Source organism: Ovis aries, chromosome 6 (genome assembly GCF_016772045.2).
Source record: "Ovis aries strain OAR_USU_Benz2616 breed Rambouillet chromosome 6, ARS-UI_Ramb_v3.0, whole genome shotgun sequence".
In the NCBI taxonomy this organism is placed as follows: domain Eukaryota; kingdom Metazoa; phylum Chordata; class Mammalia; order Artiodactyla; family Bovidae; genus Ovis; species Ovis aries.
The window spans coordinates 46,320,917-46,331,831 of record NC_056059.1 but is presented as its reverse complement, the minus strand read 5'-3'; the positions used below and the strand labels follow the sequence as shown (position 1 = coordinate 46,331,831).

At 39.5% G+C, this 10,915-nt stretch overlaps 1 protein-coding gene and 1 long non-coding RNA gene across 6 annotated transcripts in view; one reads left to right on the top strand and one right to left on the bottom strand.

The window, feature by feature from the left end:
- Positions 1-10,915, bottom strand: part of RBPJ (recombination signal binding protein for immunoglobulin kappa J region) — a 238,452-nt gene that overhangs the window by 127,150 nt on the left and 100,387 nt on the right. Inside the window, exon 2 of one of the 5 annotated variants that reach the window (XM_060416939.1) lies at positions 5,878-5,951. The exons of the other annotated variants lie outside the window; for them this stretch is intronic. The gene's annotated coding sequence lies outside the window, so the exon portion shown is untranslated. The remainder of the gene's footprint in view (positions 1-5,877; positions 5,952-10,915) is intronic. 5 annotated transcript variants of the gene reach the window in all.
- LOC132659939 (uncharacterized) lies at positions 774-9,936 on the top strand. Its single transcript, XR_009601008.1, has 2 exons — positions 774-894; positions 4,822-9,936. It is a non-coding gene; the product is annotated as an uncharacterized LOC132659939 (long non-coding RNA).

Here is a 10,915-nt window from a genome sequence, read left to right as displayed (position 1 = left end):
AGCACTCTTGTAAGCTCCTTGAAGACTGGTTTGAGCAAGTAAGACAAGATCACTGCCCTCAGGGGACTTGAGTTCAAAGATGGAGACTTAGATAATAAAAGAGTAAACAAACAAATGGGACTTCGAGGGTGGCAGTCTGCCTTCAATGCCAGAGACTTTTGTTCGATCCCTGGGTCAGGAAGATCCCGGAGGAGGAAATGGTAAACCACTCCAGTATTTTTGCTGGGAAAATCCCGGAGGAGCCTGGCGGGATATAGTACACAGGGTCACAAAGAATAGGACACTACTGAGCAACTGAGCACAAAACAAACAAATAAGGAGGACGATTTTAAACAATGATGAAAGCTAGGCTAAAAATTAAATAGGAGTGAAAAATGCTAAGAGGAAAGGGAAGTTGATTTTATTTAGATCAACTGCACTCTTAATGGTAAATTCCTTTCATTGTACTTAAACTGCTCGGAAGTACTTTAATTGTGTAATTCTCTTTAAAAGGTTTTCAAACAATACAAGTAGAGAGCAACAACCTTTACAATTTTAAGTTCACTCTTTAGACTCTAGCAGGATGTGGATACTGAGCCTTTCAAAAGTATAGACTTGGATATTTCTACCTTTCTTTGGTAAAGTTTACATAGGAAAAGGAAAGTGATGAGCATTCAAATTCTGAATACCTATTATAAATGGCCAAGTCCTCTTACCATCTATTCATGTTTATAATCCATCTCCCCACAGCTCCACCCCACCCTCCCACCCCGTGCTGGGAGTCCGATGTTTTTATCTGTATTTCACAGGTGAAGGAAGTGTGTTTTGAACAAGAACACCCAGGTCAATAGTGGACAAACCAGTTTCCATGCCATCTTTTTGCCTCCAAGTCAAGAACCCTTTTGCTTATACCAGGTAACCTATAATTTCATGCCATTCCTATTCCTCCAAAAACCTTGCTTCTTCATTAAGAGGTTTTCAGTAAAAAAAAAAAAAAAAAAAAAATACTGTGAAGGGAGTTTGCGTATGTTAAGTTTGGCATAAGTGTTTCAGCTTCATTTAAAAAAAAAATCACAATATGTAACTTCCCATTTCATTTCACCTGTTAGGTCACATATTATGAGAGCATATATTCAGAAATATCTGTTTGTAAGAGGAGTGATTACTACACTATTTTAAAAGCCCGTCTTAACTGTCTTTTCTGAGAAGTGGCTTGCTGTTTGCCAGGACAATGCAATTCCTGTTTGTATATTATAAAATTAGTACAGTTTATATGAAGAAAATATTTTTCCTTTGTTCCACCCCCATGAAATGATGCCTTTTCATGATGATTAAAAGCAAGACAGCCTAAAATGCTATATTAGTTCACAAAAATTTCTCAGAATGATATATTAAAACTGAAACTGAAACGTTATGGAGGTGGTAAAATCTACTCACATTCAATTACCTTTGGACAAAAAAAAAAAAAAATACCCTCAGTATCTGCAGTATCTGTACTGTGTGTTAATAATGATGGTGACAATAGCATGAAACTCAGGGTGAGTCCTCTAGATAAGGATGCTCTTCTAAACAGAAGAGTTCCTTAGAAGAGTGGATAAATAGGTATCCCCTTACAGTTGACTAAGGTGTAAAATGAGACACACTCAAGATGTTATACTAAATTTTGCCTAGAACATAGGAATCATTTTGAAATGATTTCAGCTTCTTAGTTGACTTCCCATCCCCTGCCATGTCCCTAGTTTATTTTTTTGAGGTATACAATATTTATTTCACAGTCTCATTCCTATTTTGGAGTTCTTTTCTTTCATTTTTTTGGAGCTAGAGGGAAATATGATGTTTCTTCAGGACAGGTTGCATATTATGAGATAATAATACAGCTTTCTGTCTTATGTTTTACCCTAGGAGCCTAGATTTTAAATGCCTCTAAAATGATTAGTCTTAATTCTACTTCAATACATTTGACAGATGAACTTCTGTTATATTTTTAATTTGTATTTCAGTAACTGCACTGGTCTTCCTGTCTCTAAAATGGTTTTTCCTGACTTGGTGACAACATTTTTTGGTGTTGACCTTTGTTGTTCTCCCCACAATGCCCTCCCACCCTGAATTGGCCTCCACCGTTAATAATCACCTAATGTGTTAAACAACAGGCTTGTCAGGCATACTGCTTCGAACTTTCGAGTTTTATAGGAATTTTTAAGCCAGAATGTTTTCTCAAATTATGGTTATATTGAGCAAATATTTGTGATTAAGAAGTTCCTTTTTAATACCTCTATTTATTCTTCACTCACTGTAAAGGGCTTCGTTTCTTTTGGAGGCACACAACTAGTCTGGAATTTGGCTTTGTCCATCTCATAGAAATCCCCTATAGGGTTAGTAAAACTGCAACCCATAATCCCTTCTTTAAAAAAGTGCAGTGATCATTTGTGCTTATGTTAGTTCCAAATATTACAATATTTTCTGGATTTTTGCCACATTCCTCTCTAGATAGTCATTTGGGAGACTTTGTTTACAATATGTGTTTTGAATGAAATTTAAAAATTCCAGGACCACAGGATGTAAGACTCAGTTGTGGGTTAAATTTAATTTTTGCATTTTTTTCAGAGAGGCCTTACTTAGATTACAACAATAGCAAACATTGAATAGAAAATGAGAGGTGTGTTTTTTCCAGGGATTAGTGTTTAAATGAATATAAGAGAAAGCACAGTATTTCCAAGGATTAGGGAATGTTTTCAAAGTGGCCTGTAGCATTCAGTTGGTGATTTAGGTAAATTAAAACATTAAACTGTTTCATGGATATCAGAAGAAATGTTTTCTTCAGTGACTGTGCTAATTGTGATTTTAAAGTCATAAACAAAACCTTGCATTTAAAATAGCACCCCTCCCCCAAAACAGTAGTTAAATTCTTCAGGATAAACAGTATAATAGCACTTTTCTTTTTTTACAGTTTAAGGCAATGTTAAAAATATGAAAGCTCCTCTGAGATTTTTTCCTTCTAATAAATTCTATTTTTTCCCCCTCATACTCTGCTTATTTTAGAAGTTGATACTTATTAAAGAACCCTCAGATTTTTTGACCAAATGAATTGATATTTTTAATGTAAATTAAGTTTTTTTGTATCTGATTACAGCTTCATGAAGTTTTTTAACTTTACAAAGGGTAGACTTCATAACCCGGTGTGTCTGACTGTTCTTTGCTCTGGTTCTTTTGCCTGTTACCCCTTGGATAGCTCCTTTTATTTTCCCCCTTAGGTTTTTATTTTTTTTTAACCTATTTTTAAACTTTTTATTTTGTATTGGAGTGTTAACAATGTTGTGATAGTTTCAGGTGGACAGCAAAGGAACTCAGCCATACATATACATATATACATGTATCTATTCTCCCCCAAGCTCCCCTCCCATCTAGGTTGCCATGTAACACTGAGCAGAGTTCCCTATTCTATACAGTAGGATCTTGCTGTCATCCATTTTAAATATAGCAGCATGTATATGTTGATCCCAAGCTCCCTACCTGTTTCTTCTCCCCATACTTCTCCCTGGCAACCATAGTTTGTTCCCTGAGTCTGTGAGTTTGTTTGTAAGTAAGTTTATTTGTATCATTTCTTTTTAGATTCTGCGTGTAGGGGATGTCATATGATGTTTCTCCTCTAACTTAGTTCACTCAGCTTGACCGTCTTTAGGTCCACTGAATATATCCTTTTACTCTCCTTTGCTTATAAAACAGAAAGCAGTACCCACAATAGGCAACACCTGTAAGTTAAGGCCAGCATTCTCTTTCCATCTTCTCAGTGTCTATACACTGATGGATTTCTCCTCAAGAGGTTTCAGTTTACAGTCTCTCTATAAATCAATCTCTCTCTCACACACACTCATACACACACACCCCAGTGATTTCTATGACATAACCTTTCTGGAATCCTATAAACACAGGATATGCAACACGGGTTAACCACTTGTCTAGGAAAGAAAATAAGCAGACAGTTACCCACAGAACACATCTTACGTTTAGGCATCAATGTATGCCAAGAAAGTTATCCAATGAAGTGATGGCTTTGATTCCCTGCCTGAATAACATCAGGACCTTGAAAATTCTATTGCTATTTTAAATGGATGTTGCTTGTTAAAGGAATGCTAGAATGAATTATAACCTCTGTATTAAGCTCTTATTTAATTGTTGACCTTGACTTCAGAGTGGGTGTGGTGGGTGAAAGTGAAAGCCGCTCAGTCATAGCCGACTCTTTGCAACCGCATTGACTTGTCCATGGAATTCTCCAGGCCGGAATACTGGAGTGGGTAGCCTTTCCCTTTTCCGGGAGATCTTCCCAACCCAGGGATCGAGCCCAGGTCTCCCACATTGCAGGCGGATTCTTTACCAACTGAGCCATAAGAGTGTGGGTATGGTAGGTAGCCAACTGCAAGTATAAAGCTTATATTAGGTGCAAAGGAAAATGTTCTGCTTAAGAGAAAAGAGAATATAAACATTAATCTCACTGGCTAAGTAACAGTTTTTATCATTCATCAAGGTAAAGAATAAGATATAAACAGTTCATATTTGACAACTTCCTTACAACATTTATGAAATAGAGTGAAGAACAAATGAGTAAGTCAATGCCCTAAGTATTGCCCTTTTCCTCTAGGCCACTAGGCTGATATTGAGTCTAATGAATATTGCTCTAACACAGGACAGCATCCAGAACTTTATACTTAGCAGCTGCGTCCAACAGCAAAATTTTAGATCCAGTTCTACTCCCAGCTACCTAGTGCTTTAGAAAGAAAACAGAGCATTGTTAGAAGTGGGGTAGGTAGGAATGTGACTAATCGTCTTGTGTTCCTGTAATTATAGCGGAGATCACTGGGCAACATTTGCAACTTTTCTATTCTGCTGAAGCAATGACATGAGGAAGTGATGCTTCTACTGGTGATGACAGAAAACTGCCATTTCAAGGAGTCAAAGTAGTTCCTCTAAGCTCCACTTAAGACGGATTCAACAAAAGGCTCTTCAGTGGAGGCAGAAAGAACACATTCACTCCCCTGCACCCTGATGGACTCACGGGCTCATTAAGTCAGGAGCTATCACAGCAGTTGTAAATGTGGAGAACCTGTTTTCGCAGTCCTCATATCAAGTAAACATCACAACACTAAAGTGATTTACTGTGGCTCAGATAGTAAAGAATCCACCTGCAGTGCAGGAGACCTGGGTTCAATCCCTGGGTCAGGAAGATCCCCTGGAGGAGGGCATGGCAACCCACTCCAGTATTCTTGCCTGGAGAATCCCCATGGGCAGAGGAGCCTAGCAGACTACAGTCCATGGGGTCCCAATGAGTTGGACATGACTGAGAGACTAAGCCCAGCACATACAATTATACAATGTCTCTAATTTTACCCCTGGGGTAATCTACAGCATCACGACCTGAACGTGAACTCAGCAGAAGGGCTCAGATTCCTTAGGAGGCTTTTCTGCCTTTAGAGATCCTTGAATTAATAAATTTTTGGACAAGCAGGGCCAAAGTGGTGAAGATTCAAAACCATGGCCATTTCTTTGAGCCCCAAATCAGCCCTCTGATTGATTCTTCGGTGCAGCAAGGCCAACAAACAAGGAAGGGACCTCCAGCAAACTTGTGTTTTTCACAGGACTGATTCTGGGGATCGAAGGTAATAGGGTATTGTAGGGTCAAGTGGGAATCGTTATATGTCCTCTCCTACTGCAGTCAGCATTCTCCTCTCACTCCCATCTCGTCAGTGTTCTAGCCCTGCACTTCAGCACGTCAGAGCCAGCTCTCTGCTTTCTAAAGACTACTAGCCAAGTAAAGCAATTCGTACTATGAACAGGAGAGAAGCATTCCTCTTCCCCACACACGTGCACGCAAGTGTGCACGCATGTACACATACACATACTCACACCCATTCTTCCTGGATTGCAGCCATACTTGTCATCTCACCCAACAAAGTTATTCTGCTGGAGGAAATGTAAGCCTAATGGAAAAGGAGAAAGATGACTGTGTCATTTTTCTATTTAAATATTTTCAATTATTTACAGCACTTCATCTCCAAGCCCAAAGAAATGTCTAGAAGGGATTGTTACCGAGTTCCAACTTGCTCTGCTCGCTGCATGACAGGCCAATGAATCCAAGAAATGAGGTGTTAAGGCAAGAGACTTCAGTCAGGGAGCCGGCAGACTGAGAAGATTGAATCTCAAAATAACCATCTTACTGGGGTCTTTTATAGACCAGAGAGAAAGAAGCAATGAGGAACTAAAGTCAAAAGACAGAATAGAGAGGGAAACACAGTGGGGAAATAAAGTGAAAGGGTCTTCAGTCTTGCAAAACATCTCCAAAGGAATAACCAGCCTTTGGAAGGGGTGTGTCAATCTCTTCTGTTCACAGGTGGGCAGGGACAAACTCTTCTCTGAGCTGAACAAAGGCACTTTGGTTTACAGTCAAGCAGAGGGGCAGGATCCTCCAAGCAAGCCATTGAGTATAATTATAATAATAAAAGCAATGAAAAGAAAGTCAAAGAAAGTTTCAACATGGAGTCAGAATTGGCTTCCTTCCTGCAACAGGATCATTGCTAGAAAGGGCAAAGCTGGTGAACAGGGCAGCTCTCAACTCAGTGTTTCATCCTTAAGTCCTCTATTTTCATCATCAACCCTATCCAATCCATTGGCAAGTCCTTTTGGTTCTGTCCTCAAACTATGTCCCAAAGCTAATAATTTTTACCACCTCTCCATTACATCCCAGTACAGGGCACCATCACCTCTGTCTAGGTACCTGTATTACCTTCCCACCTTCTCCCTACTTCTGCTCTACCCCTACCTCCTACAGTCCATTCTCTGTTGAATATCCAGAGTGATCTCTTAAAAATGTAAATCATGGGGAATTCCCAGGCCTAAGTCCCAGTGGTTAGGACTCTTTACTTCCACTGCTGGGGGCCTGGGTTTGATCCCTGGTTGGGGAACTAAGATCCCTGCAAAGCCTTGTGGTGCAGCCAAAAAACAAAAAACGAAAATCCCAAAAATGTGAAGTATAGACCAGGTTACTTTTAAAGTTAAGATTTTCTATATACAATTCTGTTATTTTTGTTAATTCTCAAGCATTTCATCATCACAATTCACATTGAAAATCATTGAACAACAAAGCAGTGCACTGTCTTATAGTGAACAAAAAGCTGGCAGCTGAGGGTACCACCTTCTAGAGGCGAGAGAAAGGATGGGTGGTCAAAGGGAGGAAAGCTAGCAGAGCCCTGAGGGCCTGCAGTCCAGGAAGAAGCGGTGAGGCTGAGAGCTGACTCGGGCCTGAGGAGGAGTCTGGGCTAAGCAGAGGAGGACCTCTAACTGGCCTGTGAGGCTCTAGCGCATGTGGCTGCTGCCCAGCTCTCCAGCCTTCCACCCCGCTCTCACTCCCTTCCCTGAGTCCTGCGCTCCAGCTGTATTCAAATGTCTTTCCTTCCCCAGCGCAGGAAAACAGCCTTGCCTTGCCTTTTCTCTCTGTCGTTCCTGGTAAATATTAATTCAGTTCATACACTCCCCTAATAGATTTCCTCCATCACAATTGACTTTCTTAATTTTCCCCCTTGCTCTGAAGTTTGTACAATTGTGAAGCCTATTCTTTGACTCTAAATGACAACTTTGTAATAGTATCTTCCAGTAGTTTTCCAACTTTTGAAGTTTTCTATGTGCCATGGAAATTAATACTTAACAATTCTATTTGATGTAAAAAAAGGGATTATGCTGAACCATGTCCAGTTGAATTGGAAAAGCAATGCAATCTGCATTGTTAACGGTAATGCAGATGTTAACCAATGGACCAGAAAAGCATCTAAATTTACTAGGCATTCTGACAGATAGCTTCTCTATTCTGATTGCCTCCTTTTCTGGACTCTGAATCATCACAAAAAGAGTAACACTCATTTCTCCCTACTCTTTCCATGTACATTAATTTTTTCTCTTTGTAACACTTCTCGGCAAAATATTATAGAAATATAGGTAATAAAAAGACAGCAAAATCTTATAAGTAAGTATTGATTTGCTCAGGGCATGTAAACAGTGTTCAGAGTGAATGCTTTTTATTTTGAAACGAAGGATTATTTACTTTTTTATCTGTCTACTTCCTGGAAGGAAGACTAACTGGTTTAGATACAGTCTATTAATTTTTATGTATTTCATTCACAATTCTTTTCTGGAAGAAGGATTCCCACTAGTAAATAGAAACATTTATAAGTATTATAATATCTAAATAAAAGTATACTAAGTTGTTTACTTTAGAGTGAATATTAGGGTGTAGTTTTCAGCTCACTGGCGAAATCTTGGCAGAAAGCACATTATTTACTGAAGCTAAACTTGAGTTCTTTCATGGTAGGACTGGACAGCTGCTTGCACCTGCCTGGACTTTTTTTCAGGCTAAAGTTATCTATTCCAGAATCCTGTGTCATGCAGTATAAAGCTTTGGTTTCAGTCAGTCACTCACACAGGAGCTTGGATATACTTGAAATTCCTTTTGCAGGAAAAAATCGGCCTAGGCTTTTGGCAACATTGCTTCTCACACCCAGGCCAAAGTGGGCTGGCTCCTCTGTGGGGACAGGAATGCATATTGCTATTTCACCCTTAAAGTCACAGAAAAATGTGAACCAAATTTATTGCCATTTTGCATTTTGTCCTTCAAAGAATTCATGTAGTCCAACTTCCTTATTTTACCTTTTTCTGTAACTTTATGTTAGTGTTCTTTACTCCCTTATAGCTAAAGCCCCTAATATAATTGACAGTATAGAACATTTGTATTATAGGTGCCTGACAGAGGATGTCAAGGCAAAGAAATAAGATTTAGCAGGTCATTCAAGCACTCTCCCTTATAATTCCTGGCACTTTACACAGTCCAGCAGACAGATTAACCATCTATTTATGTGTATTCTCCAGGTTCCGTTCTTAATTTCATAAAGGAATTAGAGGGCAGTGTGCCTGGGCCACATTTTCCTTAGCCTCTTGCTCAAATATATTCACCAAGTTAAAACTGAGGTAGGTCCACTGTGTATATATACAGGGTTGAAATGAGAGTATCTTCCATACAGACACAATTGAAGATCCTGAGATACCGACCACAGTGTCAAGTGGCCTTTTCTCTGCGCAGATCCATGTGATAAATTCCTTCTTGAATTTAGTTTCAGGCAGGGATAACGTGTATGCTTGCTCCTGTCAAAGTGAAACACCAGTCGCCTATTATGTTTCTCTTTTCACCTTTGCTGCCAGAAAAATGTGAACCAAACTTATTGCCAAGTGTAATGTGATCAGCTCTGGTACCTAGAGGTATTTACTTCTCCTGCTTTGTTTCTAAATGTTTATAAACTGCCTCAAGTAATTTTAAAAGTATTTAAGTTGACAATAGATATTAACATTGATAAAATGGGTAAAAAAATTAGTAGGCAGTAAGGAACAGTCAAACTTGCCAGTGACTTGTCTTTGCAAAAGGCTTTTTGTCAACTTTCCCTTTTAAAGGGGTGTGAAAAGATCCTTTTGTTTTTGTTGTTGTTTGTTTGTTTGTTTTGTTATTTTTTTTTTCAGGTCATACAGCATGTGGGATCTTAGTTCCCTGACCAGGCATCGAATCCATGCCCACTGGGAGTGCGGCATCGTAACCACTGGACCACGAGCAAAGTCCCAAAACTTGATTTTAATTCCCAGCTATACAACTCACTTGCTAAATAACTTTATAAAAGTCACCTAGCCTTTATTTCCTCATTTCTAAACGGGGATATTTATATTGTTAGTCCACTAGGTTGTTGTGACAACCAAATGAGAAAACATGGGGAGATGCTTTCTAAACAGTGAGTCACTCTAGAAATGTTCATTGTTGAAAACTTCCTTACTGTGTTTTGTGTGCTGACCCACTCTACTTTAACCAGCACATGATATTTGTAGGAGTTTTGAAATAAATTCACAAATTCATAAATAAATTCACGAATTTGTTGATACTCCTCCTTTTAAGAGGTCAAGTCTCATTTCTCTTCCCTAAGATCATGTGCTGTATTTAGTAACTTGTTTCTAGCAGATAGAATGTGGCAGACGTGACAGTGTGATTTGTGAGACCAAGTCATTAAAAGCACTGTGGCTTCCTCCTTGCTCTCATGCTTAGATTGCTCATTTACGAATGAAGCCAACTGCCAAGTCCCGAGGACACTCAAGCACCCCAACAGAGAGGTCCATGTGATGAGCAAATTAAGTCTCTTGTCAAGAGTCATGTGAGTGTGCCCTCTTGGAAACAGAGCCTTCGGCCCCAGTTAAGCTTTCAGAAGACTGTACCCTCAAACAATTTAACTACAAACTCCTGAGAGATTCTAGTTCAGGACCACACAGCTAAGCTACTCTTGGGTTCCTGGCCCTCAGAAACTCAGTAAGAGAATAAATATGTATTCTTGCTTCAAGTCCCTAAGTGAAAGTGAAAGTCACTCAGTTTTGTCTGACTCTTTGTGACCCCATGGACTAGTCCATGGAATTCTCCAGGCCAGAATACTAGAGGGGGAAGCTGTTCCCTTCTCCAGGGGTCTTCCCAACCCAGGAATCAAACCTAGGTCTCTTGCACTGCAGGCAGATTCTCTACCCGCTGAGCCACCAGGGAAGCCCAAGTCCCTAAGTCTGTGGGTAATTTGTTACGTAGCAATAGATAACCAATAAAATGTCCACAGTTACCTATCCGTCCTCTTGGAAAACACTGCTCAGGAGCAGTAGCAGACCTTACTCTTCCCCAAAGTTCTTCAAGGAAATTCTAGTGGCCCAATATTTTAGAACCATTGTATTGGAAATTGCCTCAGAGCCAATGTGGTACAGATTTTTCATTTTACAGAGAGAAAGCTGTGAAGCAGAGAGGCAAAATGGGATATTCAAGGATATTTACATGAATGGCAAAATTAGGACTAGACCCTTCTCTGGTCTTCTTCCATTTTATGTCATC